The sequence below is a fragment of the Somniosus microcephalus genome, chromosome 3, assembly GCF_052327205.1.
Source record: "Somniosus microcephalus isolate GS21.2 chromosome 3, FLI_Smic_1.0, whole genome shotgun sequence".
Classification (NCBI taxonomy): domain Eukaryota; kingdom Metazoa; phylum Chordata; class Chondrichthyes; order Squaliformes; family Somniosidae; genus Somniosus; species Somniosus microcephalus.
In genome coordinates, this window is record NC_140989.1 from 344,576,433 (window position 1) to 344,600,816 (window position 24,384).

Genomic DNA, 24,384 nt, shown 5'->3' on the forward strand with positions numbered 1-24,384 from the left:
AAATGAAAGCAATGCTGAATATTTGATGGAATTACGTAAGCTAGCAAAATATTGTCAGTTTGGAACGGGACTGACAGAGGCACTTCGAGATAGATTTGTGTGTGGTTTATTTAAACAGGATACACAAAGGCGACTGCTCGAGGAGAATGAGCTGTCTCTCGAGAAGGCGGTCACTATGGCAGCAGCACATGAGGCCGCAGCGAGAGGCACGGCAGTAATGCAGCTACGGCCACCGGAACTCGGTACAAACAAATTGGGTTTGAGTTCTGTCAAATGTTATCGTTGTGGAAAGACAACGCACGATCAGAACCAGTGTTGGTTTAAAAAACAAGAATGCAGAACATGTGGCAGGTTTGGCCACATAGCTAAAGTATGCCGGTCAGGAAAGAAGACCAGCAATAAAAAGTCACCGCAAGGAAAATATGCAAAGGTACACAAGGTGACAAAGAACAGTTTGACTGAACAGAAGTCAGATTCAGACGCTAGCAGTAATGAACTGGATAGCTTAAGAATACACAACGTTGGTAAGGATACAGACCTCCAGACAATTTGGGTCACTCTTAAGATAGGAGTCCAAGTAAAAATGGAATTGGACACTGGATCGGCATTGATGGTCATGAATAAGAAAGATTACAGAAGGTTATTCCAACATATTCCCTTACAGGATACGGAGATTATATTGAAAACGTACACGGGGCAAAGAGTGTACCCCATCGGAAAAATAGAGGTAGAAGTGGTCCACAAGGGCGAAGGAAGCCAAGTAATGGACTTATATGTGCTACCTGAAGGAGGTCCACCACTACTAGGACGGGAGTGGATTAGGAAAATGAATATGGACTGGCACTCCTTGAAAGCACTAACGGTAGATTCTGGGGAAACAGCTGTCAAACCTAAACGATTGTCCAGAATATTGGATGAGGCTAAAGAGGTGTTCCAGCCGGGACTGGGAACACTGAGAGGAATTACGGCAAACATCAAGATTGATGAACATGCACAACCAAAATTTTTTAAAGCCAGACCGGTACCCTATGCAATACGACCTGCGGTTGAAGCGGAGCTGGAAGCACTAGAACGTTCAGGGGCACTGTCTAAAGTAGATTGGAGTGAGTGGGCTATGCCCATTGTTCCCGTTATGAAACGTCCTGCGAACAATAAGCCAGGAGATCCAGGGAAGGTTCGCATCTGTGGAGATTTCAAGATCACCGTTAATCCGGTGCTTCACACGGTGCAGTATCCGCTTCCACGGATTGAGGATATTTTCGCTTCACTGTCTGGCGGGAAACACTTCACCAAGATAGACCTGGCACGGGCGTACTTGCAGATGGAGGTTGAAGAAGAGTCACGCCAATACCTCACGATCAACACGCATCGAGGGTTGTACCGGTACAATAGGCTGGTTTTTGGTGTGGCATCGGCTCCAGCAATTTGGCAGAGGGCCATGGAGCAGGTATTACAGGGAATTCCAGGCACACAATGTTACCTGGACGACATTCTGATCACAGGTGATGGTGATGAACAGCATCTCGCTAACTTGGAACTGGTGCTCAACAGACTGAAAGAGTATGGACTTAGGGTAAATCGGCAGAAATGTGAGTTCTTCCAGAAGCGGATCTCGTACTGTGGTCATGTCATTGACCGGGAGGGGCTTCATAAGTCTCCTGACAAGATAGCGGCAGTTGTAAAGGCTCCCGCTCCGGAGAATGTCTCTCAGTTGAGGTCGTTTCTAGGATTAATTAACTACTACCATAAATTTCTGCCAAATCTATCCACAGTGCTGCATCCGTTGAACGCTCTTTTACAGAAAGGGGTACCATGGGACTGGGGCGAAAACTGTAAGAAGGCATTTCGCAAAAGCAAAGAATTGATCACCTCAGAGGAAGTGTTGGCTCACTTCAACCCGACACTGCCTATTCGGTTGGCTTGTGATGCTTCTCCATATGGTATTGGGGCAGTACTCTCACATAAATTGCCAAATGGCACGGAAAGGCCAGTCGCGTTTGCATCCAGATCATTGACCTCCGCTGAGCGCAACTATGCGCAGATCGATAGGGAGGCCCTTAGCCTTGTATGGGGAGTGAAGAAGTTTAATCATTACCTACAGGGCCAGAAATTCACACTTCTGACGGACCATCAACCGTTGGTGTCCATTTTTAACCCTAAGAAGGGTGTTTCGGTGATGACAGCACAGCGTCTCCAGAGATGGTCTCTTTTCTTAGGGGCACATCAATATCAGATAGAATTCAAAGGTACGAAACAGCATGGCAATGCTGATGGCCTGTCGCGCCTGCCACTACCTGAAGATGAAGACACGACGGAAGTTGACCCTGTTGAGTTATTTCATTCGACCATTATCGAGTGTTTACCTGTCACCAACGCAAGTATTGAAAGAGAAACCAGGAATGACCCGACACTGTCCAGAGTCTACGAGGTGACAGTGAAAGGATGGCCAACACGGTGTGATCCTCTGTTACCGGCATTCTTGGCAAGGCGAGACCAGCTGTCCGTCTGCCATGGTACTTTGATGTACGGGACAAGAGTGATTATTCCTCCCAAGTTAAGGGAAAGAGTTTTAAAAGAACTACATGAAGGTCATCTGGGGGGAGTTAAAATGAAAAGTCTTGCTAGGGCTTATGTATGGTGGCCGGGTATTGACCAACAGATTGAGGAGTTAACGAAAAGCTGCGCTGGGTGTCAAAAAGTGCAAAATGCACCTCCGATAGCACCGCTACACCCATGGGAATGGCCTTCAGCCCCATGGCAACCCGTACACATTGACTTTGCTGGTCCATTCATGGACTCCATGTTCCTAATCGCGGTGGACGCACATTCCAAATGGCCAGAAGTCATCAAGATGAATACCACTACTTCAGAAAAGACAATTGCGGTGTTAAGAACAATATTCGCAAGGAACGGATTGCCAGAACAGATCTGTTCGGACAACGGACCACAGTTTGTATCGGAAGAATTCCAACAATTCTTAAAGAAGAATGGAGTTAAACATTATACCTCTGCCCCATATCATCCGGCGACAAACAGGTTGGCTGAAAGATTTGTCCAGACATTCAAAAAGGCTATTAAGGCCATGAATGATGATCAGATTCCGCTGCAACACAAGGTCGATAAGTTCCTGATGTCATATAGAAACGCCGATCATGCCGTGACTAACCAAAGTCCTGCTATGATGTTTTATAACAGGAGGTTGCGGTCCAAGTTGGACTTGTTAAAACCAAATGTGCGGAGGGAAGTGGAAAACAAACAGTTTCGGCATATTAACAGCAAGACCACTTGAACTTTCGACGTAGGACAACCAGTGATGGCAAGGGGCTATGGAAACGACAAATGGCAGTCCGGAACAATCCGGGCCAGACAAGGACCTCTGATGTACACCGTAGATATTGGTCATAATGTGATAAGGCGTCATGCGGATCAACTGGTAGAGTCGAGAGCAAGGGTCGAACCCATGGTTGTGACAGAGGCAGCTGTGGAAGACGTTCATGAACCTGAGGCATCTACCTCGGCCGAGAATGTATTTGATGGTGATGACACCCAATACATTGGCAACCAACTAGAGGAGGCACCTCAACAACAAGAATCAGAGACCACTGAAAGGCGTTATCCAAGCCGAATCAGAAGGCCTCCTGAGAGACTGAACCTTTGAACTGTTATACCTGAAGTTATATATGTATATATGTTATGTTTATTTGGGGATATGACTGTTAAGCTAAAAAGGGAGGATTGTGGTGTATGTAACCTGTTCCACCTTAAGAGAACTTAAGCCTGGTCCACCTTAAGAAAGGTACTACTTTCTTTGGCTGCTGTATACGTAATACCGGTGGTGGCCACACCAGTATATAAGCACAGTGTAATAATATTGTATTCAGTATCGTCCGACCTCCAACCAGTAAAGACCTGTTGAATTTACTCTTGTGGTCTGTGTAGTAATTCTCACTATAACACACAGACTTAACATCCAGAACCAGGGGTCACAGTCTAAGGATAAGGGGTAAGCCATTTAGGACAGAAATGAGGAGGAATTTCTTCACCCAGAGAGTGGTGAACCTGTGGAATTCTCTACCACAGAAGGCAGTAGAGGCCAATTCATTAAATATATTCAAGAAGGAGTTGGATATATTTCTTAAGGCTAAAGGGATCAAGGGAGATGGGGAGAAGGCAGGGACAGGGTACTGAATTTGGATGATCAGCCATGATCGCATTGAATGGCGGAGCAGGCTCGAGGGGCCGAATGGCCTACTCCTGCTCCTATCTTCTATGTTTCTATGCTATTGTCTTCAAAAGTACTTTGTTAGCTGTGATGCACTTTGGGGCGTCCTGAGGGCAGAAAAGGAGCTACAGAAATGCAAGTGCTTTTCTTTCTTTCTACATCTTCCTCAAAGAACACTCATGCCTCTGACACAAGCATTCCCACTGGTAATTGCTCTCCAGCTTACATTGCACTTTATCCACATAACCTACTCTTCCCCTATCAGCCCCCTCTTCTTATATGGCTTTCGTAGCTGGCACTGATGACTGCATAATTATCTTCATCCATCTTTCATCTTTTACAGGCGATGGCGTAGGAACATAGGAATTGCTGGACAAAAAAAGGCCAAGGTCCATCTAGTTCGCCTTCTACCGTCCTGGTAGTCGCACGATACAACGATAATGGAGTTGTTGGCTAATCATGGCAATCAATCTCTAGCAATTGGTCTAAAACAGACCCAGACAGGAGGCGAGGATTAAACCCCAGTGGTGAAAAACTTTGGGAACCATAGTTCCCAAGTCACCCTTTCCTCCCAAGCATGTATGACCACATGTCATATCTCAAATTACTCACATACTGTATCCTAAAATGCTATTTTTTGAAAAATATCTATCTCATTTACATTTGACTGAATCAACGCTTTCTTCTTCCGCCACAGGGAGCCCGTTGCATAGATTTACCACTTGCTCACAGAATTATTGTTCCAGCAGATCAGATTTGAATTTGCTTCCCTTGAAGCGCAGGCTGTGTCCTCTGATTCTGCTCTACCGGACAAGGTGAAACAGCTGGTCACGGTCTACATTATATAGTCCCTTTAGAATCCTAAAAAGACGAATTATATCGCTTCTCAACCTTCTTTTTTCCCAGTGAGAACATGCCCAATTTACATATTTGCTCCTCATAATCTAATCCCTCCATCCCTTCAATCATTCTGATTGCCCTCTTCCGTTTCCTTTCAATAGCTGAAGTTTCCTTTTTGTACTGCAACAACCAGAACTGTACACAATATTCTAAGTGTGGTCGCACCAATGATTGATAAAGTGGCAGAATTCTCTCGCTATTTTGGGTCAATACTGACCTTGGAAGTATATCTCCGTTCCTACATCATCGCTGGGTCAAAATCCTGGCACTCCCTACCAAACAGCACTGTGGGAGTACCTTCATCACACGGACTGCAGCGGTTCAAGAAGGCGGCTCACCAACACCTTCTCAAGGGCAATTAGGGATGGGCAATAAATGCTAGCCTTCCCAGCGATGCCCACATCCCATGAATGAATAAATAATTTTTATTAAAAAGTGCAGCCCAACATCTGATTTGCTTTACTCACTAGCTTATTGTCAATCTGGCCCCCCAGATCCCTTTCATTTTCCATACATAGTATAATATTTCCATTTAAGTAGAAGTCCCTTCCTGGGTATTTTGTCCCACCATCAAAGGAAGCTCTCTGCAATGGGAGGTGGGCAAGCCTCCATCAGAGACCTCACTCCCTCCCAGGAGCAGGCCTTATCAATACCAGGCTACCACAGTCTGGTGGAGGCTAAAGATGGAGAAAGCAGGAGACTGAGTCCCAGAATAGGGTTTATACCCCTGGCTTCTTCCTGAACACTGCACTCTAACATCCTATAATAAGGATGGTCACACAATCGTTCCAAGAACAGCCGCAACATGTAATGCACTTGTCGGTGCCTAGTTGGTCCTACTATTCTCGGTTCTTTCTTGTAGCACTGTGTTTGTGTCTTTGCAGGATCTTCCAGAGCCAGGTCCTCCCTAAGGCTTACCAGCAAGCGGCCCTATGAGAAGTAACAGTAGCAGCAATACGCCTCGCACCACCCACGGCTCACTTTCAGGAATGTGTCACTGTACTGACCACCCAGCACAATGCTTCCCCATTTACTACAGTTTCAATAAACAGATCAAGTTGTTTATAAACTGAAACCTACAGTGTACAGCTTAGCAGGTCCATATTTAACAATTAACCCAGAATCACGGCACATTGCTTACTGGAGATTACATGAGGAACACCTGCAGCGATGTCCCAGGGCTGTGATGATTGGCCTCCGACAACTATGGCCATCGTGTGTCAGGCATGGCTACACCCACTGGAGTATTTTCCTATTGGCCTCATTGTTGCTAGAACTCCTTGGTGCCATACTCGGTTGAATGTCGCCTTGATGTCGAGGAGAGTTACTCTATCCCTCCTGGTGACTATATAAACCCTCTAGGGTCAGTTTAAATAGCACCTAAACTGCTGAGGCCAGGAAACCAGGGGGGAAAAATTCGGTATCGCCCCGTTTGGGGCACCATTATCGGCCGTGCGCAAAGTTTAACGCCTGGTGCTAATTATCTCCTCCGACAGCAAACTTGGCTTCTATCACCCCTGGAGGAGATTGGAGCGCTAAATCAGGCGCTTCACACCTGTCTTAAGGTGCAAAGGCCGAGCAGCGAGGCGCTACCTCAGAGCGCTGGCGAAGCAAGGAAGGGCAAATCAAAATGAACCTGCAAAGTGCTGCTCAGTACTCAAAACTCCTTCACACAGCGTTGAATCTCTCCAGAAGTCTCTCTCTCTCTCTCGCTCAGATTGCGTGGTGCAAAAATGTCACCGACAAAAAAAGGCAGGAAGCCGTCGCCTTTAAATAGCGCTCCCCCAGTCCCTTTCTGACAGCATAACGCTCCCCTCAACCTGTTGTTGCTAGCGGCAGGCGGTAAGGCAGGGGGTGCCACTCAATATCCTGTCCGGGGCGCTACCGGGGCGTTGCACACTCGGCTGACGTCACAATCTGCCAGCGCAGGAGATCGTGGCAGTAATGTTTAGCGCCGCCGCAAAATGTCTAGTTAATTTCGCGAGCGGTGCAAACATCGCTGCGCCCGGCCTCTAGTTGCTTTGCACCCCATTAGCGCCCTCTTAAGGCGCTAACGGGAGGCGCAAACAACTGAATTTTTCCCCCTAATCTTCTCGCCCCAGTTTTTAAGATAAACATGCTTTCTGACCAGAAGAGGTTATTGGGCTCATTGGTAGATGTGCCCAGAAGCTTCCAACAGATGGTGGCAAGTATGGTAAAGTCCAGCAGTTGCATGAGTGGGGTGCAGAGTGTCAGCTTGTAGACATCCCTGAATAGAGTGACAATTCTAAGGCCATCTACAGTCGAGCCCCGGGGAGACCACAATGACAGCTCAATGCTGTCTTGCCACATCACTGGGCATGGTTACTAAAGAGCTTGCACGAGATGAGAATGGGCTTCCGAGATGTAACTGAAGCACCCACACATCAGAGAGCATGGAGGCTGCAAAGAGGGTAGGGATGGATGTGGCTATGGAAGAAGAAGCTCTCCCTCAGGAAAGCAGAACTTCCACACCACTCCCCGCCCACCTCAATGACTGTCCAAGTCATAGAAGGCAAGTTGGACCAAGCTATCCTCACAGAATGTAGTTGTACCATTCAGAGTCTGTGCTTAAAGAGATCGAGGAACACCTTGTTCTCAGCACCATGTGCCAGAGGCAGAGCTAGGCTCCTCTCCCAGTCTCCTGCCAGTGAGAGTTCACTTAAGAAGGAGCGCTGGGATACATAGAAGTGCATCTCAAACACCACACTGGAATATATGAGTAAGAAGGAAGCATTGTGATGATAGGCAGTATACAGCCTATCACCTGGCCTCTTACCCTCTCTAGATCTTTTCATCGCTAACTGCCGCCGTGACATCGGCCGTCTCCATTTCTCTGCTCCCCTCACTCACTCCAACCTACCTCCCTCTGAACTTGCAGCACTCCATTCTCTTAGATCCAACCCTGACATTGTCATTAAACCTGCTGACAAGGGTGGTGCTGTTGTTGTTTGGCACACTGACCTCTACCTAGCGGAAGCTGAACGCCAACTCTCCGACACCTCCTCCTACCTCCCCCTGGACCATGACCCCACTACCGAACATCAAACCACCGTTTCCAAGACTGTCACTGACCTCATCTCCTCTGGAGATCTTCCCCCCACTGCCACCAACCTCATAGTTCCCCAACCCCGCACAGCCCGCTTCTACCTCCTTCCCAAGATCCACAAACAGGACTGCCCTGGTAGACCCATCGTTTCAGCCTGTTCTTGCCCCATGGAACTTATCTCTTCCTATCTTGACTCCATCTTTTCTCCCCTTGTCCAGTCTCTTCCCACCTACATCCGCGACTCTTCGGACGCCCTCCGCCACTTTAACAGTTTCCAGTTTCCTGGCCCCAACCGCTTCCTTTTCACCATGGACGTACAATCCCTCTACACCTCCATCCCCCACCCGGATGGCCTGAGGGCGCGCCGCTTCTTCCTTGAACAGAGGCCCGACCAGTCCCCATCCACCACCACCCTCCTCCACCTGGCTGAACTTGTTCTCACATTGAACAACTTCTCCTTTAACTCCACTCATTTCCTCCAAATCAAAGGTGTTGCCATGGGTACCCGCATGGGTCCTAGCTATGCCTGCCTTTTCGTGGGCTATGTGGAACAATCTTTGTTCCAGTCCTACTCGGGTCCCCTCCCTCACCTCTTTTTCCGATACATTGATGACTGTATCGGTGCCGTTTCCTGCTCTCGTCCCGAACTTGACAATTTCATTCACTTTGCCTCCAATTTCCACCCTTCCCTCACCTTCACATGGTCCATCTCTGACTCTTCCCTTCCCTTCCTCGACTTCTCCGTCTCCATCTCTGGGGATAGGTTATCGACCAATATTCACTACAAGCCCACTGACTCCCACAGCTACCTGGACTACACTTCCTCCCACCCCGCTTCCTGTAAGGACTCTATTCCATTCTCCCAGTTTCTCCGTCTCCGCCATATCTGCTCCGACGATGCCACCTTCCACACCAGTGCTTCAGACATGTCTTCCTTTTTCCGCAACCGAGGATTCCTCTCTACCGTGATTGACACTGCCCTTGACCGTGTCAGTTCTATCTCCCGCACTTCTGCCCTCACCCCTGCCCCTCCCTCCTGGAACCACGATAGGGTGCCCCTTGTCCTCACCTTTCACCCCACCAGCCTCCACATTCAACGGATCATCCTCCGGCATTTCCGCTACCTCCAAAGTGATCCCACCACCAAACGTATCTTCCCCTCCCCTCCCCTTTCAGCATTCCGCAGGGACCACTCCCTCCGAGACACCCTAGTCCACTCCTCTATCGCCCCAAACAGCCCTTCCCCTTCGCCTGGCATCTTCCCGTGCAAGCGGAGGAGATGTAACACCTGCCCCTATACCTCCCCCTTTCCCACTGTCCAGGGCCCCAAACACCCCTTCCAGGTGAAACAGCGATTTACTTGTACTTCTCGCAATCTAGTATACTGTATTCGCTGCTCACGATGCGGTCTCCTCTACATTGGGGAGACCAAACGCAGATTGGGTGACCGCTTTGCGGAACACCTCCGTTCAGTCCGTAAGGGTGACCCTGAGCTTCCGGTCGCCTGTCATTTTAATTCAACGCTCCATTCCCACTCGGACCTCACCGTCCTTGGCCTCTTGTATTGTTCCGCGGAAGCTCAACGTAAACTCGAGGAACAGCACCTCATCTTCCGATTAGGCACTCTGCAGCCTTCCGGACTCAATATCGAGTTCAACAATTTCAGATCATAACCTCGGCCCCTATTTCATTTTTTCTTGTAATTTTTCCACTCCTTTCCCCCCCCCCCTTTCCTTTTGTTTCGCTCTCACACCTGGCAGCTATCCCTTGCCCTGCCAGTACACTTTACACCCAATCTCAGCCTATTACCATCTCGTCTAGCTTCTAACACCTTTTATTGTCTCTTTTTTACTTCTTTTGTTTCTTTTATTCTTTTGTCCGATCGCAGCCCTGCCTCCGATCTATCTTTTCTTTCCAGTTTTGAAGAAGGGTTCGACCCGAAACGTCAACTCAAATTTCTGTCCACGGATGTTGCCTCACCTGCTGAGTTTTTCCAGCATTTTCTGTTGTTATTTTGGATTTCCAACATCTGCAGTATTTTGCTATCATACAGTACAGAGATAAAACTCTACCATTATGCTATGTCTGTGTTTCGAATGCAGATAAACAAGGAGAACAAACGTGGGTGTGTAAACTGATAGTGCGGGAATAGAAGGAGGGTGTAGGTTTGATTGTGGGATGGAGCTATTGTACAGACAGATGGAACAGTTGCACCAGGATTTTAGTGGCATTTGCCCCTGATTTTACATTGCTGCATCTGCTTCAGGTACAGTCACCAGAAACACCATAGAGGAAGTTCAGGAGCAGTGGTGTTCAGGCACAGAACGAGAGCAGTATAAGGTAGGCAGTGACATGAATCAGTCATTCATGAAAGAAAGACTTATGAAATAATACTGAGCGGCCTGCTGGTGGCACTGTCCAGGGAGAGCATAAATACTCGGGCACGGGCCCAGCTTGCGCAGGACATTCTTAACAAGAACTAGTGAAGGACACAACTAGACCTCCATGTTGTAAAACAGTTGATTAAAGCTTGGTTTAACGCTTAGACCAAGTACCTAGTAGTTTTCTTACGTCAGGCAGTATACAGAATAGAAGAAAAGCTTCCACCCACAAGGCAGTTTTAACCTCTTTTTTTTCCACAAAACAATTCAACCTATCAACTTTATTTTTACTTAGAGAAAAGTCCCGGTGATGTGTTGGGCTTTTCATCACGGTGGATACCTGATTGGAACTGGCCATTCTTCCTCTGTGTTGCGCCAATTTTCAGGTGTTATTTGGGAGCAAGATAGAAGAAAAGATATCCTATAAATATCTAACAGTGGTCACTTACTTCTCATCAGGCATAGTAAGCCACATAGGTTTGCCTATTGGAAGTGATCTTTACCATGTGAGATACCTTCAATTTCCTTCTTCTTCTTAGGCAATCCCTCGGAACCGAGGATGACTTGCTTCCACATTAAAAATGAGTTTTCAGGTGACTGATGAGTCCAATGCGGGACCTACAGTCTCTGTCACAGGTGGGGCAGATGGTGGTTGAAGGGGCGGGTGGGTGGGGTGCTTGAGTTGACGTGTGCTCCTTGCGCTGCCTGCGCTTGGCTTCCGCTTGCTCCCGGCGAAGAAAGTCAAGGTGTTCGGCGCCTTCCCGGATGCTTCTCCTCCACTTTATGCGGTCTTGGGTCAGGGATTCCCAGGTGTCGGTGGGGATGTTACACTTTTTCAAGGAGGTTTTGAGGGTGTCCTTGAAGCGTTTCCTCTGCCCACCTGGGACTCTCTTGCCGTGCCGGAGATCTGAGTAGAGCGCTTGTTTTGGGAGTCTCGTATGGGGCATGCGGACAATGTGACCCGTCCATCGGAGCTGATTGAGCGTGGTCAAAGCTTCGATGCTGGGGATGTTGGCCTTCTATGATATACCAGGTACTATACATAGAAATTAGAGATAAAAAGGGAAAACTATGAATGCTGGAAAAATGAAATAAAAAGCACATCAGGGCAGTCACCATGCAGGAAAGAAAGACACATTAACATTTCCTAAAAACTCAACTCTGAAGAAAGGCTTCCACCCAAACGCCAGCTTTAATCTCTTTTTTTTCCTCAAAACAATTCAATCTATCAACTTTATTTCTACATCCCGGTGATGCCTTGGGTTTTCATCATGCGTTGGATTCCTGATTGGAACTGGATTATTAGGGAATAGCACATTCCTTCAACAGAGATAAAGGGAAAATATCAATGGCCAGTCAGAGTGGAACACTCTAATGTGCCGACAAGTGAACTATTACAGAGTAGCACCAAGAAAAACCTGGAAACAGGTGCCCTTTGAGGAAGGTAAACAAAATGGGAGGGAGATAAAACAAAACACAAGAGAAACTGTAGAAGGTAAATCTAATTAAAAATGGCTTTTGTCCGTCCTTATAATGTGAATTTGTACGAGTGTTCTTAGTAATTTAAATGTTTAAATAAATTTTAAAAATTCTTTCCACTGAACACTGACTGTGTTTTTGTCTGCCTTTTGAGTGCTAACCGCTTATTCTCAGTCTGCAGTTATCAGCATTTTAGGTCGACTGACGTATTTCACTGGGTATCCATTTGGGATGAATCCACATCAGTGACAGATATTTAGCTAGTTAGTGCTTTTTACAGCAAAGGGCAATTTATGTGTTCCAAAATTAAATTAATGTTAGCCATATATTATTTAATTTATGAACAGGATATAATGTAGCTTATTTTAAAGGGCAAATATATAATTTATATACTCAATAGGATTTTAATTCTTTTCAGTCATACATTTTTATATCAGAACTACACGGGTTTTGACATTTTGTATCATATTTTCTATTTATTCCACTCTTTTTTCAGAATCTTTTGAACCAAGCGCTACCCTTGACTCAAATTCCTGATTATAGATGTTTGTTCATGTTAAGGTTTCAATTGCTTACATTTCTTTACTGTAGAATATAGGAGGAAAAAAGCGAATTCCTTTGACATAGCATCACACATCATGCACAACGCTTACAAAGAGGGGAATTCATTGAGATTCAGGCCTAGAAATTGGATAAGGCCCGAAACGCCCATTCAAAGTGGTGCAGGCAACACGTAAAATTCGTGCTGCCTGCTCATTATAATGATTGCAGCGCTGATCTCAGCGCTAAATGTGCTGCTGATTGGCTTAGCGCTGAACAGGGGTTGGGGGGGGGGGGGGGAAGGCCAATATTGGGTGCAGCCTACTGGCCAATAAAGTTACTTGGCCCGGCCTCTCAGCACTGCTCAAAAGGGGGAGGTGCTTTGTTGAAGAAACACCTCATTGTCATTGTGGAGAAAGTCATGGCCCAACAGCCAAGAGAGAGGGCAAGGAGATTTTCTGATATAACACTGGAGGTATTGGTCCTGGGGGTTCAAAGATGCCGTCGGGTCCTTTACCCGCAGGGGGGCAGGAGGCCTTCAAGGCAGAACAGCAGAAGGCTGTGGGAGGAGATCGCTCAAGCCGTCACTGCGACGAGTGTTATCCCCAGGACCTGGATCCAGCACCGCATAAAGTTTAATGTCTTCACACAAGTGGTCAAGGTGAGTGAATGCATCTTCAAATTCTATATCCCACCATCTGCACTACTAGCCTCACACACTACTCAATGCGCCACACCCCCATCACCTACAAACAGTCTCTAGCAATTGTAAGCTTTTTATTTCGACTGGCATTAAATTGACAGCAAGACCAATTCTTTTGAAACAATTTGGAATAAGTTTATTAAACACACACACTCATGCGCATCAAAACAATAGCCTACTGGTATTTATGGACTCTACTCGATTACAACAGGTAAGGTAATGGGTTAGATTTACACAGACTGGTACTTCCCTGAGTCAATCAATGCACGCGGCCTTTTTCCTTGCTTCTTGGTCTGCTCTGTAGAGCGAGGGCTTCTTGTTCTTCCGCGTGGTCATCCAGAGAGAGAGAGAGAGAGAGAGAGAGAGCGCGAGAGTGAGCCTTTGGGTTCCTTGTTTTATATCTTTTTTAAGTCCCTTGTCTCTAATCTAAAATGCTAAGACCCCAGGATTGGGTCTTAGATTCATGCAGTTCTTGATTGGCTTTCCTTTGAACATGTGTCTGTCTGCAGTGACTGGTGCCATTTCTTGCTTAAGTTAATTGTTTGTTGACATCTTTTAGTAGCTCTTGAGTTTCGATGTTGTCTCTGTGGGGGTGTAGGATTCGCAAAATTGAACTTTATATTATAAAGGGTCAAATGGCAGAAGAGGCCATGATTTTTTAAAGACTGTTTTAAAAGAAGCCCAGAAAAAGGGGCATACAAAATGGCCACCATACCACGTGACCGGCTTATTGGGACATTTTAAAATGGTTCCTGCGAATCCTCAGACAGCTTTGTGGATTCAACCCACAGTAAGTTCTGGAAGCCGTTTCTGAGGGAACGAAACCAGACCCCACATATACATATGGATTAGATGCAGATCCAGTCAAGATCGGCCTGGAGACAGAGGCCATCTAAATGTTGACCCAGACAAAAGGGGACAATTTCATATTCATGAGAACAGCACCAAGGAATAGATAACGAGATCAGCAGGACATTAAAAACAATGAGGGTCATTCCAGAGCAGAGATGGGCCTTTACCGGCCATCTAAAATATTTTAAAATATAATAACTACCCCGCTGTGCTCCCAGCCCGCCAAAAGTTAAATAAAGACTAACCTGATTTTGGGCGGGAAGTGGAGGCTTCTGAAGGAAAAGTATAATTGGAGGAGTTGAAGTGGAATTCGCACAGTTGAACAGTTGTCGGACAGTTGAGTCGTTGGAGAGTTGTATTCGAACAGTGAAGTCCGGCGGTTGTTGAGCTGGGTAAAGAGGAGCTGGTTTGGGAGAAGATCAGCGAACTCCTCTCCACCATCTGAGGAAGAAGAAGGAGACTAAGCCGCCATCAAGAAGACCGTTCGAGCCGGCGTCTCGCCCCGGGGTCAAACATCGGGAGATCATCGACCAACCCTGGGCCGTTGACGAAAACGAGAGGCCCTCTCCCAACTCGGGAGAAGAGACAAAAATAAACTGAAGAAACGATGGGAGCCAGCCCAAGGCTCCTCTGACCGGGGTCGAGCCGACGATCCCCGACCCCGCCGACATCCAGAACCAGCCGGTGTCCAGCCGTCCCCGACCCCCACCTCAGGAGAGAGGTGTGGTGCAGCTCGCTGGGGCTCCACGCTCCACGTGGAGACGGAACGCCTGAAAGGATCAAACGCAGACTGGTTCAAAACCTTGCACTTCCTAGTTGGATTGGTGAGCATGTTTCTGGCCCTTCACAATCAGATCTAGATAGGTTTAAGGGGGTGGATTTAAGGGTACAATTAACATGAGTTGTTGTCCCTCGATGTTCCGTGTGTTTCCTTATTTCATGATGATTTTTGTAGAGTATAAGATGCCTGTATTTGCCTTAGTTAGTATTGTGTCATTATGATTTGTTTGTGTTTTTCCCTTCCATGTACTCTCTTATCTGCTTGCATTTGATTTATTTTTCCATATGCAATAAAATGTCATTTCATTTCATCAAACTTGGTCTACAAGAGTTTTCACTACATTGTAGTTCCTGGCTCAAAGTCCAGAGTATAGAATCTAAGGGGCGAGTGGGTCGAACCACTCAAGGTTTTACTGTGCAAGAGAGAGAGGCCTCTAGAGAGAGAAACCTCTGCGATCTAAAACCCCTTACAGAAAATGGTGACCGCGGCAGGACTCTGGCAGCAGGATTGCAATGTAGTAGATCTGAGTTTGAATGGTCGAAATGCAATGGATGAGAGGATAGTGGATTATGTCTTTGGCAAGGTAAATCTCACTAAGCAGTGGATTTCTGATCTCTTACTGGATGGGCGTCCGGTGGACGCAGCCATCAGGTGGACAGAGAGCAAAGAGCATAAGAAGTCAGTGGAGAAGGTAGTGTGGCTGATGTGTTACAAGAAGCAGGTCCAGATCTTGGGCCGAGTCGTTGCAGCACAGGCAGCCAGGATCACAACCCAGGCAGCAGAGATAGAGGAAAAGGCCATGGGTGGGGAAAAACTCATCCCAGCACTTCAAGCGCTAAATCAGGAACGCCAAGTGGTAGCTAGTCAACATCAGGCCAGGATAGAGTACCTGGAGTGCCAGGTTACTGAGGCAAAGATCAATGAAACGAGGATCCGGGAGAAAAACACCCGCCTCGCACAACAGCTAAGAGCGCAGGAGGAGAGAGTAGTGGAGGTTAAGGCAGCTTACAAGCTAGCCCTCGAGCGCGGGTTTGAGAGCACAGACCACGGCCCCTGCCAAAAGACCATAGAGGACCTAAGAATGGCCCTGGTTAAGGCAAAAGGCATGGTGTGTCTCGTCAGCCCGAAAGCCAGTCACATGGACTTTTTGAAGGAATCAAAACAGCCGATTCTAGCTGAGGTAGTTGTGGTACCAGCCACCGAGCCCTCAGCACCGCCGAGCTATAGTGAGACTTGGCCGGAGAAACAGGGGGTGGTAAAAGAGGAGGTAGCCGAGGTGGAATGTGAGAAAGAACAACCACTGGTAGCAAAGCCGGGACCGGCACCAATGTGTCCCGCTCGGCACCAGAGGTCCGGTCCCAACGCCGCCGATGGCGATGTCGGACCCCACCAGAACCAACTCATGGTGCCCTATGCTGCCCCACAATTAAGGTCGATGGTGAGCCACCTCACAATACTCACAGTAAAGGGAGATCCCTCGATTCATTTCAGGGAGATAGAGGAAACAGCAGCCATTAATGACTGTGATGAACAGGAACAGGTGAAACTGTTGCTTTTCTCCCTGGATTGCACAATCCTTCAGTGCCTCTCAGATGAGAGTAAGAGGGGATGGAAAGGGTATACGGATCTCAGGGAGGAAGTTTTAGAAGTGATGGGAGTGGACGACGGTAGTCCGTTCGACCGTGTAGAAGGGACCGTGCAGCTATCTGGAGAACCCCCACGGGTTTTCGCAGAAAGGCTGTGGCCAGTGTATCGACGCAGCTGTCCGGGTATGCCTGAACGGGCTGCAATGAATGACGAACAGCGGGTTCATTGGCTCTGTTGCTTGGTTACCAACAGCTTGCCAGAGATACGGGCCCTAGCCAGATCTTGGTTTGATCCCCAAGGTCCCGATGTCTCAGAGGAGACGGTGCTCCGTCAGCTAAATGTTGCATACAAGCATTGTAGAGGTCAGAAAACACCTCCCCAGAAGGAAAAGGTGCATGAGGCAAAACCCGCAGCCCCAAGCAAGAAGGAGTGGTGTCAGGAGGGGAATCGCCCTGTCCAAGCCAAGCTCAATTGCTACGGGTGTGGGAAGGATGGACATTGGCGCAAGGACTGTAGAAATCCGTGGAAGGATAATAAAGGGAAATTTCCTGCAGCCCAAGCCCAAGCCCAGACCGCCGCCCCAGCACCAGCCCAAACCCAAGCCGTAGCTCCTGCCCCAGCACAAGGAGCGGGTGCAGTCATGGATCCCGCTGTGATTGAATCAATCATAGAGACAATGCGGTCTCTGATGATTTCACAGGGGAAAATAGCTGTCACCACCGGTCTTGTCGTGCCCGAAACCCCGACCGTTGTGCCCAAATGACTAGAGTCGGCGCAGCCCGTCTACCTGTGTGCGCTGCGATATGATGTATGGAAACGACCCCTCATGGAGATGGAAGTGGAGGAGGTAAAAGGGACCTATCTGTTGGATACGGGAGCATCGTGCACCGTAATCCACGCAGATAACCCCACCGCCTCGCCTCTGTCCACCGGGGTCCCATACCTCCTGTCGGGCTTCACGGGCGAAGAACAGGCTGGCGCACATTCTCTTCCCCTCTCCATTCGTTTAGGACCACTCCGCACCACGTGGAAGTGTACACTAATGAAGTGGGAGGTGGGAGGTGGAACGGGAGTCCTGGGGTCTGATTTCTTGGTAGCCCACGGGATCCACGTGGACCTGAGAAATCATTGTCTCTGGGGAGCGGGTACGAATGTGGAAGAGATAGAAAGTGTTAAGGAAAACCCAACGAAGGCGCGGGTTGGCCAGCAAGAAGTAAAATTCTTGGGTCTAACCCTATGCGCTGGCGAGAGAGCCGTAGACCAGGAGGATAGACCGGAATTGGTGAAAAATCCACCGGTCCACGCCAGTCGCGGAGTAGAGGTGTCCCGACGCAACAAGTGGTTTCACATAAGACGGCGCAAACTGTTTAAACCGGGTGCAAGAGTATCAGCAACCGAAGCCAGGTCTGAGGGTAAAAATCCTCAGCCTGAGGCGTGCGATGAGTCACAGACCACACAAGCTGGCGCTGTAGCCTGCTTGGAAGGGTAAGCTGCCCCGCCCACCTGGGGGGAGGCTTCCCCTATGGCCTGGGACTCGGACGAGGAGGAGCCCGAACAGCAAGGCCCCGCCCTCGACACGATTCTGGAGGAGGTGGAGTCGGAGGACGGAGGTCCCGCCCTCGACTCAAGCGTGGGGAAGGTAGAAATTGGGGACAGAGATCCTCCACCTGTAGGGACAGGTGAGGAGGAGCCGTCTGCCACAGGCCCAAATCCCGAAGGGGCGGAGCCTGAGGGGAGGGAGCCGAAGCCCACAGTCATGGAAGAGCCATGGGCTGTGAACGCTGAAGTCCCATCCAAAGGTCCACTCGCTAAAGGAGCCTGCCCAAATCCCAAAGGGGCGGAGCCTGAGGGAAGGGAGCCGAAGCCTACAGTCATGGAAGAGCCACGGGCTGTGAGAGCTAAGGTCCCACCCAAAGGTCCACTCGCTAAGGGAGCCACGCCCAAAGTGCCTTTTCGCAGGTCGACTCGAACGCCTCAGCCAGTAAAACCTTGGCCCGAGTCCCCCGCTCCCAGTAAACGCCGACTTGAGAAATCCTTGACAAAACGCAGTCCCCGATTAACAGCAAAAGGCTGCGGGGAACCCAAGCCACAGGTCACTGTAGCCCCGCCACAGGGAGCGGCGAGCTGCAGTCCAATCAGGGATTAGGCAAGCCGCCCGGGGACGGGCGGCGCTGTACATAAGTTAAGTTTAAGTTTAAGTTTAAGGTGTGTAAATATTAAGGTGATTAGAGTTTAAGTAGTTTTGAAATCTGCCCAGTATGTGTGTATTTTTGGATCGAGGTCGAAAGACCCGATCATGCCGTCACCTAAGCCAGAATCTCTCGGGAGCCTGGCTATATTGTTCGATCTGTTACAGGAGCCAGAAAAGATGAGCGGGATCCTCGTCGCGTTCATGATGATCGGATGGAGCTGGGCCTATCGGGGCCGCACCAAGGACTCCACAATTTACGGGTGCTCTGGCAACAGAGGCCCCATCGCGACTGATGGAACCGGCCCACGGGACGCTGAAGAGACTGCTGTTTACTTCCATGAAGGAAGGTGGCCAGGCTGGCTGGGATCGAACTCTACTGAATACTCCAGCCAGACGGGGTTTGCATACAGGGAAACGTCTCTGATGTGCCCCAGGGTGAGGGTCATCGCACCCAGGATCAGCGTCACCGCTGGGAGGAAGATTTGCCTTGTTTGCCACGGACGGGTACCTTTGAATCGTTGGTGGTGGCTGCGCAAGTTGAGCAGCACCATGAAGAACTCCACTGTGGAGTGGGAGAGACTGGGTAACAACACCCATCGGACTATTATGGGAACTCATGGGGGGTTGAGTGTCTGTTGGGACAAATGGTGGGAACCAGATGAGGGGACCTACATCTGTATGTGGGGTTCAGAACGCGCTTGCCCCACAGGCGTCTCCATCTTTTTCCAAAGACAGTGGCAGGATGCCGGACAAGGAATGAGGTGGGACGTCAGCACACGGGCGTGCGGAGTCCCATACTCCCAGATCCCAGTAAACGCCACTGAAATCATCACCCGACCCCGCAAGCCCCTGCCCACAATTCCGGTAGCTAAAGCCCTCAAGGAAGGGTGCCCCACCACAACAAAGGGACCCGGGAATGGATTGGTATTGGTACCCACAGGTCAGGTGCTGTACTAAGGGGTGCACTACGTGGTGGCTTCGGTGATTTTAAACCTCACCGAGGTACGATTGCCAGAGTGGTGCCCCAGGGAAACGGAGCAATTATACCAGGTCCTGTTAACAAACATGTTTAAACAGTTTTACGAATTCGACTTTGCCGATGTCGACAGAGCCGAATTGTACACCACACCACATGAGGTCTTGGACAGGATAGGGAGGCAAAGAAGGGGTGCAGTAAATGATATATTCACAGCTTTTAATACAGGAACTTCCGTCATCAACACACTGGATGACGTGGCGCTGCAAACCCAGATCAATGGTTTGAAAACACAGTTAAAAAAAATACTGACTGACGAGAATAAGGTAGTGGGTTCTGAGTTACATGAGGACCAGGCCATGACACTACACTTAAAAGAAATTATAGCTGAGCTGGAGAAACACGCCAGAACGGTAAATGCTCTCATTAGGGAGGATCGGAACGCATCCGATCAGGCTGCACAGAACGAAGCTTGTGTGCTATACGGGGCGTGGTTACTGGGCGAGGGCCGCAGTAACCTGGAGGATTTGAAACAAGGTTTAGTCCACTCCTGGATCAGCAACAAGCACCTCGCAGCCCTCCACCCTTTTGAGAATGCATTGAGCCCGTGCCAGCTCAGACTAGCTTCAGAGGCCTACCCAGTCCCAGTGGACTGTGGACGGTCTAATCACACCATTATGGGTATAGTGGTAAGAATGCCGGTGATGGGAAAGACAGCCAAACCCGCCCCGGTATACAGGGTGGAGAACATTGGAGTCATTCAGGGGGGTGCACACATTCGCTACACAGGGGTCCCACCTTACGTCATTCGATGGGAGCATGCAATGACGGGTACCGACCTCTCGGGGTGCCGGAGCCGGGGAGCACACATCATCCTGTGTCCCCAGCACTTGAATGCCCATTCAAAACCACAGTGCGGGTTCAGAACTGCTGGCACGAAGCCTATGAATTGCACCATGGAGGCAATGGCACAAGGCCATGTGCCCCCGCAGGTGGCATATACAGGAGGTGGGACATACTGTGTCACCACTGCAGCGCCCCACTACCAGCATGGACAGCACGGTTGGTGTCCGGTTAGTGACAGCAGCTTCTGTTTCAAGCCCAGGGCAGAAGTTCAAGTGGCCCAGGAGCGAATTGTCCCCATTCCTGAACCTTCCATGTTCACATCACTGTTAAAGAGAACTTCACCAATCTGCAGCGATTCATTGCACATTTTGGATATATCATTCCCCCTCTCCCTGAACACCTCACCAAGATATTAAAAGCCGTTGTTGTTTCACAGAAACATTTCTACACACTGGAGCAGAAGACTTTAGAGATAGGGGCAGACATATTGGACATAGTGACCCCACCGTGGTGAGACCTGTTCACGAATATAGAAGTCCCTTCATGGATTAGGATAGCCTCCCACATTCTTGTAGTGTGCCAGGTTGTCATTGTGGTTTATTTACTGTTTGTACACTGTAAAAAGGTCAAACATTCGCAAAAGTATGAGAATAGAGGGGAATGGAGGGAGCATTATGTGCGGGTAGAAGAAGAGACACCCGTTTAGATTTTGCTGCTGTGTATAAAGTTAAAGTTTTCCCTCCCTCCTCTGTATTATTTTGGATATGTATTCATGTACATTGTAATTTTTGTGTGTACTTTATTTTTCTTATTGCATTTGAATTAGATGTGTTGTTATTATTAAAAGATAGTGTGTATGCACTAGGTGATGTAAAGGTATAAGGCCCCCCTCCACACCTGGAAGTAAGTTGTCAGATTTTAACTCCAAGGTATTGCCATCTGTAGATGCTCATTATACACTAGATATTTTTCTGAAATGGGAAATGCATGTGTCGTGGGGTCATAGATAGGTAAATACTGGGGATGGTTTGATTGTGGAAAGTCAGAAAATTTTGCTCACCCAGAATTATGATACTTCAAGCAAGTTACAGTATCAGGGGGGAGTGTAGGATTCGCAAAATTGAACTTTATATTATAAAGGGTCAAATGGCAGAAGAGGCCATGATTTTTTAAAGACTGTTTTAAAAGAAGCCCAGAAAAAGGGGCATACAAAATGGCCACCATACCACGTGACCGGCTTATTGGGACATTTTAAAATGGTTCCTGCGAATCCTCAGACAGCTTTGTGGATTCAACCCACAGTAAGTTCTGGAAGCCGTTTCTGAGGGAACGAAACCAGACCCCACATATACATATGGATTAGATGCAGATCCAGTCAAGATCGGCCTGGAGACAGAGGCCATCTAAATGTTGACCCAGACAAAAGGGGACAATTTCATATTCATGAGAACAGCACCAAGGAATAGATAACGAGATCAGCAGGACATTAAAAACAATGAGGGTCATTCCAGAGCAGAGATGGGCCTTTACCGGCCATCTAAAATATTTTAAAATATAATAACTACCCCGCTGTGCTCCCAGCCCGCCAAAAGTTAAATAAAGACTAACCTGATTTTGGGCGGGAAGTGGAGGCTTCTGAAGGAAAAGTATAATTGGAGGAGTTGAAGTGGAATTCGCACAGTTGAACAGTTGTCGGACAGTTGAGTCGTTGGAGAGTTGTATTCGAACAGTGAAGTCCGGCGGTTGTTGAGCTGGGTAAAGAGGAGCTGGTTTGGGAGAAGATCAGCGAACTCCTCTCCACCATCTGAGGAAGAAGAAGGAGACTAAGCCGCCATCAAGAAGACCGTTCGAGCCGGCGTCTCACCCCGGGGTCAAACATCGGGAGATCATCGACCAACCCCGGGCCGTTGACGAAAACGAAAGGCCCTCTCCCAACTCGGGAGAAGAGACAAAAATAAACTGAAGAAACGATGGGAGCCAGCCCAAGGCTCCTCTGACCGGGGTCGAGCCGACGATCCCCGACCCCGCCGACATCCAGAACCAGCCGGTGTCCAGCCGCCCCCGACCCCCACCTCAGGAGAGAGGTGTGGCGCAGCTCGCTGGGGCTCCACGCTCCACGTGGAGACGGAACGCCTGAAAGGATCAAACGCAGACTGGTTCAAAACCTTGCACTTCCTAGTTGGATTGGTGAGCATGTTTCTGGCCCTTCACAATCAGATCTAGATAGGTTTAAGGGGGTGGATTTAAGGGTACAATTAACATGAGTTGTTGTCCCTCGATGTTCCGTGTGTTTCCTTATTTCATGATGATTTTTGTAGAGTATAAGATGCCTGTATTTGCCTTAGTTAGTATTGTGTCGTTATGATTTGTTTGTGTTTTTCCCTCCTATGTACTCTCTTATCTGCTTGCATTTGATTTATTTTTCCTTATGCAATAAAATGTCATTTCGTTTCATCAACCTTGGTCTACAAGAGTTTTCTCTACATTGTAGTTCCTGCCCCAAAGTCCAGAGTATAGAATCTAAGGGGCGAGTGGGTCGAACCACTCAAGGTTTTACTGTGCAAGAGAGAGAGGCCTCTAGAGAGAGAAACCTCTGCGATCTAAAACCCCTTACAGGGTGTAATCCTGTTATGCAGGTTTCCTTTGTTAAGTTTCGCGCCATTGCCTTACCCAGGGGAGATCCATACACATCAAATTTATCTTTATTACATACATCTTATATTAATAGTCTCAAGTTCATCACACATACAAAACATGTATTTTTATTCTTACGCAATCCCCACTCATACCTCACAATCATAGCTTCACCTCATTCTCACACAATTACCACTGCTGCAACACTCACACCCACATCTCACACCTTGCACACACTGCCAGCTATTCAACCATGACAGGCATATCACCCAAACACATTGCACCACACTCACTGACACACTTCCCTTGCTCCTGCAGGCAAAGGTCGCTCATAACCGTTGGGAGCTGCAGCAGACGGGTGGAGGGGAAGCCCATCTGCAGAACCTGACAGAGCTGGAGGATGCAGTGCTGGAGATCATTGAGGGGCCGTCAGGGTCCGTGGCAAGCGCCGAAGTTGAAAGCATTGCTGATGATGACAGTATGCTTATACTTCATCATTCTTCTCACATCCCACTTCCCCCTCATCACACAATCTCTTTTCACTTACAAGCTGCTGATGCGGTGTGCATGGATATCTTGCTTCCCCCCCCCCAGTCCCCTCACCACAACATGACCCTTGTGCTTTTCTCCTTTCAGATACCCAAGAAGTTCCACCAGCACAGTCAGTTCCCGAAGTATTGGAGGAGGAGACTGAAGGAGAAGAAGACACACCTCACTCGATCTCACACTCACAAGCACCAGCTCAGAAACTGGCACTGCGCGTACTTTAGAGGGTAGTATAGAGGTGGGATCTGCACGTGATGAGTCACCGGGCATGAGTGGGCTGCAGCCAGGCCAGGGGGAAAGGTAGCTCGAGTGCCAGTTCCCCGGAAGGCGAGTTCTGCAGCACAGGACTCAGATGATGACCTCGATGGGGCGGCCATCAGTAAAGGGCGATGGGCATGCACACAGAAATGCTTGGTGCGGTGGCAAGCCTGCCAGAGAGCCTCCTGTCAGTGTCAAGGAGCATGGGGAACTCCAGCTCCAACATTGCACGGGCTTTGTGCGGAGCTTGGAGCCCATGATTTCCAGGATGGAAATGATGGGCATCTCCATGAGCGACCTTGTGGACCCAACCATGATGCTGCGTGCGATGTCGCAGCTTCCATTGAAGCACAGGCGGAAACGATCCAACGCCTCAGTGCTGCAGTGGAAGCGGCCATCGTGGCTGGGTTTACAAGTGTGG

At 48.6% G+C, this 24,384-nt stretch overlaps 1 long non-coding RNA gene across 1 annotated transcript in view; it reads right to left on the bottom strand.

Annotated features, from left to right (window-relative positions):
- Nucleotides 1-22,678, bottom strand: part of LOC147122296 (uncharacterized) — a 40,651-nt gene extending 17,973 nt beyond the window's left edge. The window contains exons 1-3 of the long non-coding RNA XR_015077722.1: nt 22,134-22,678; nt 14,390-14,914; nt 11,074-13,613 (exon numbers count right to left, since the gene is read on the bottom strand). This is a non-coding gene — a long non-coding RNA (uncharacterized LOC147122296). The remainder of the gene's footprint in view (nt 1-11,073; nt 13,614-14,389; nt 14,915-22,133) is intronic.
- Nucleotides 22,679-24,384: the final 1,706 nt, after the last annotated feature.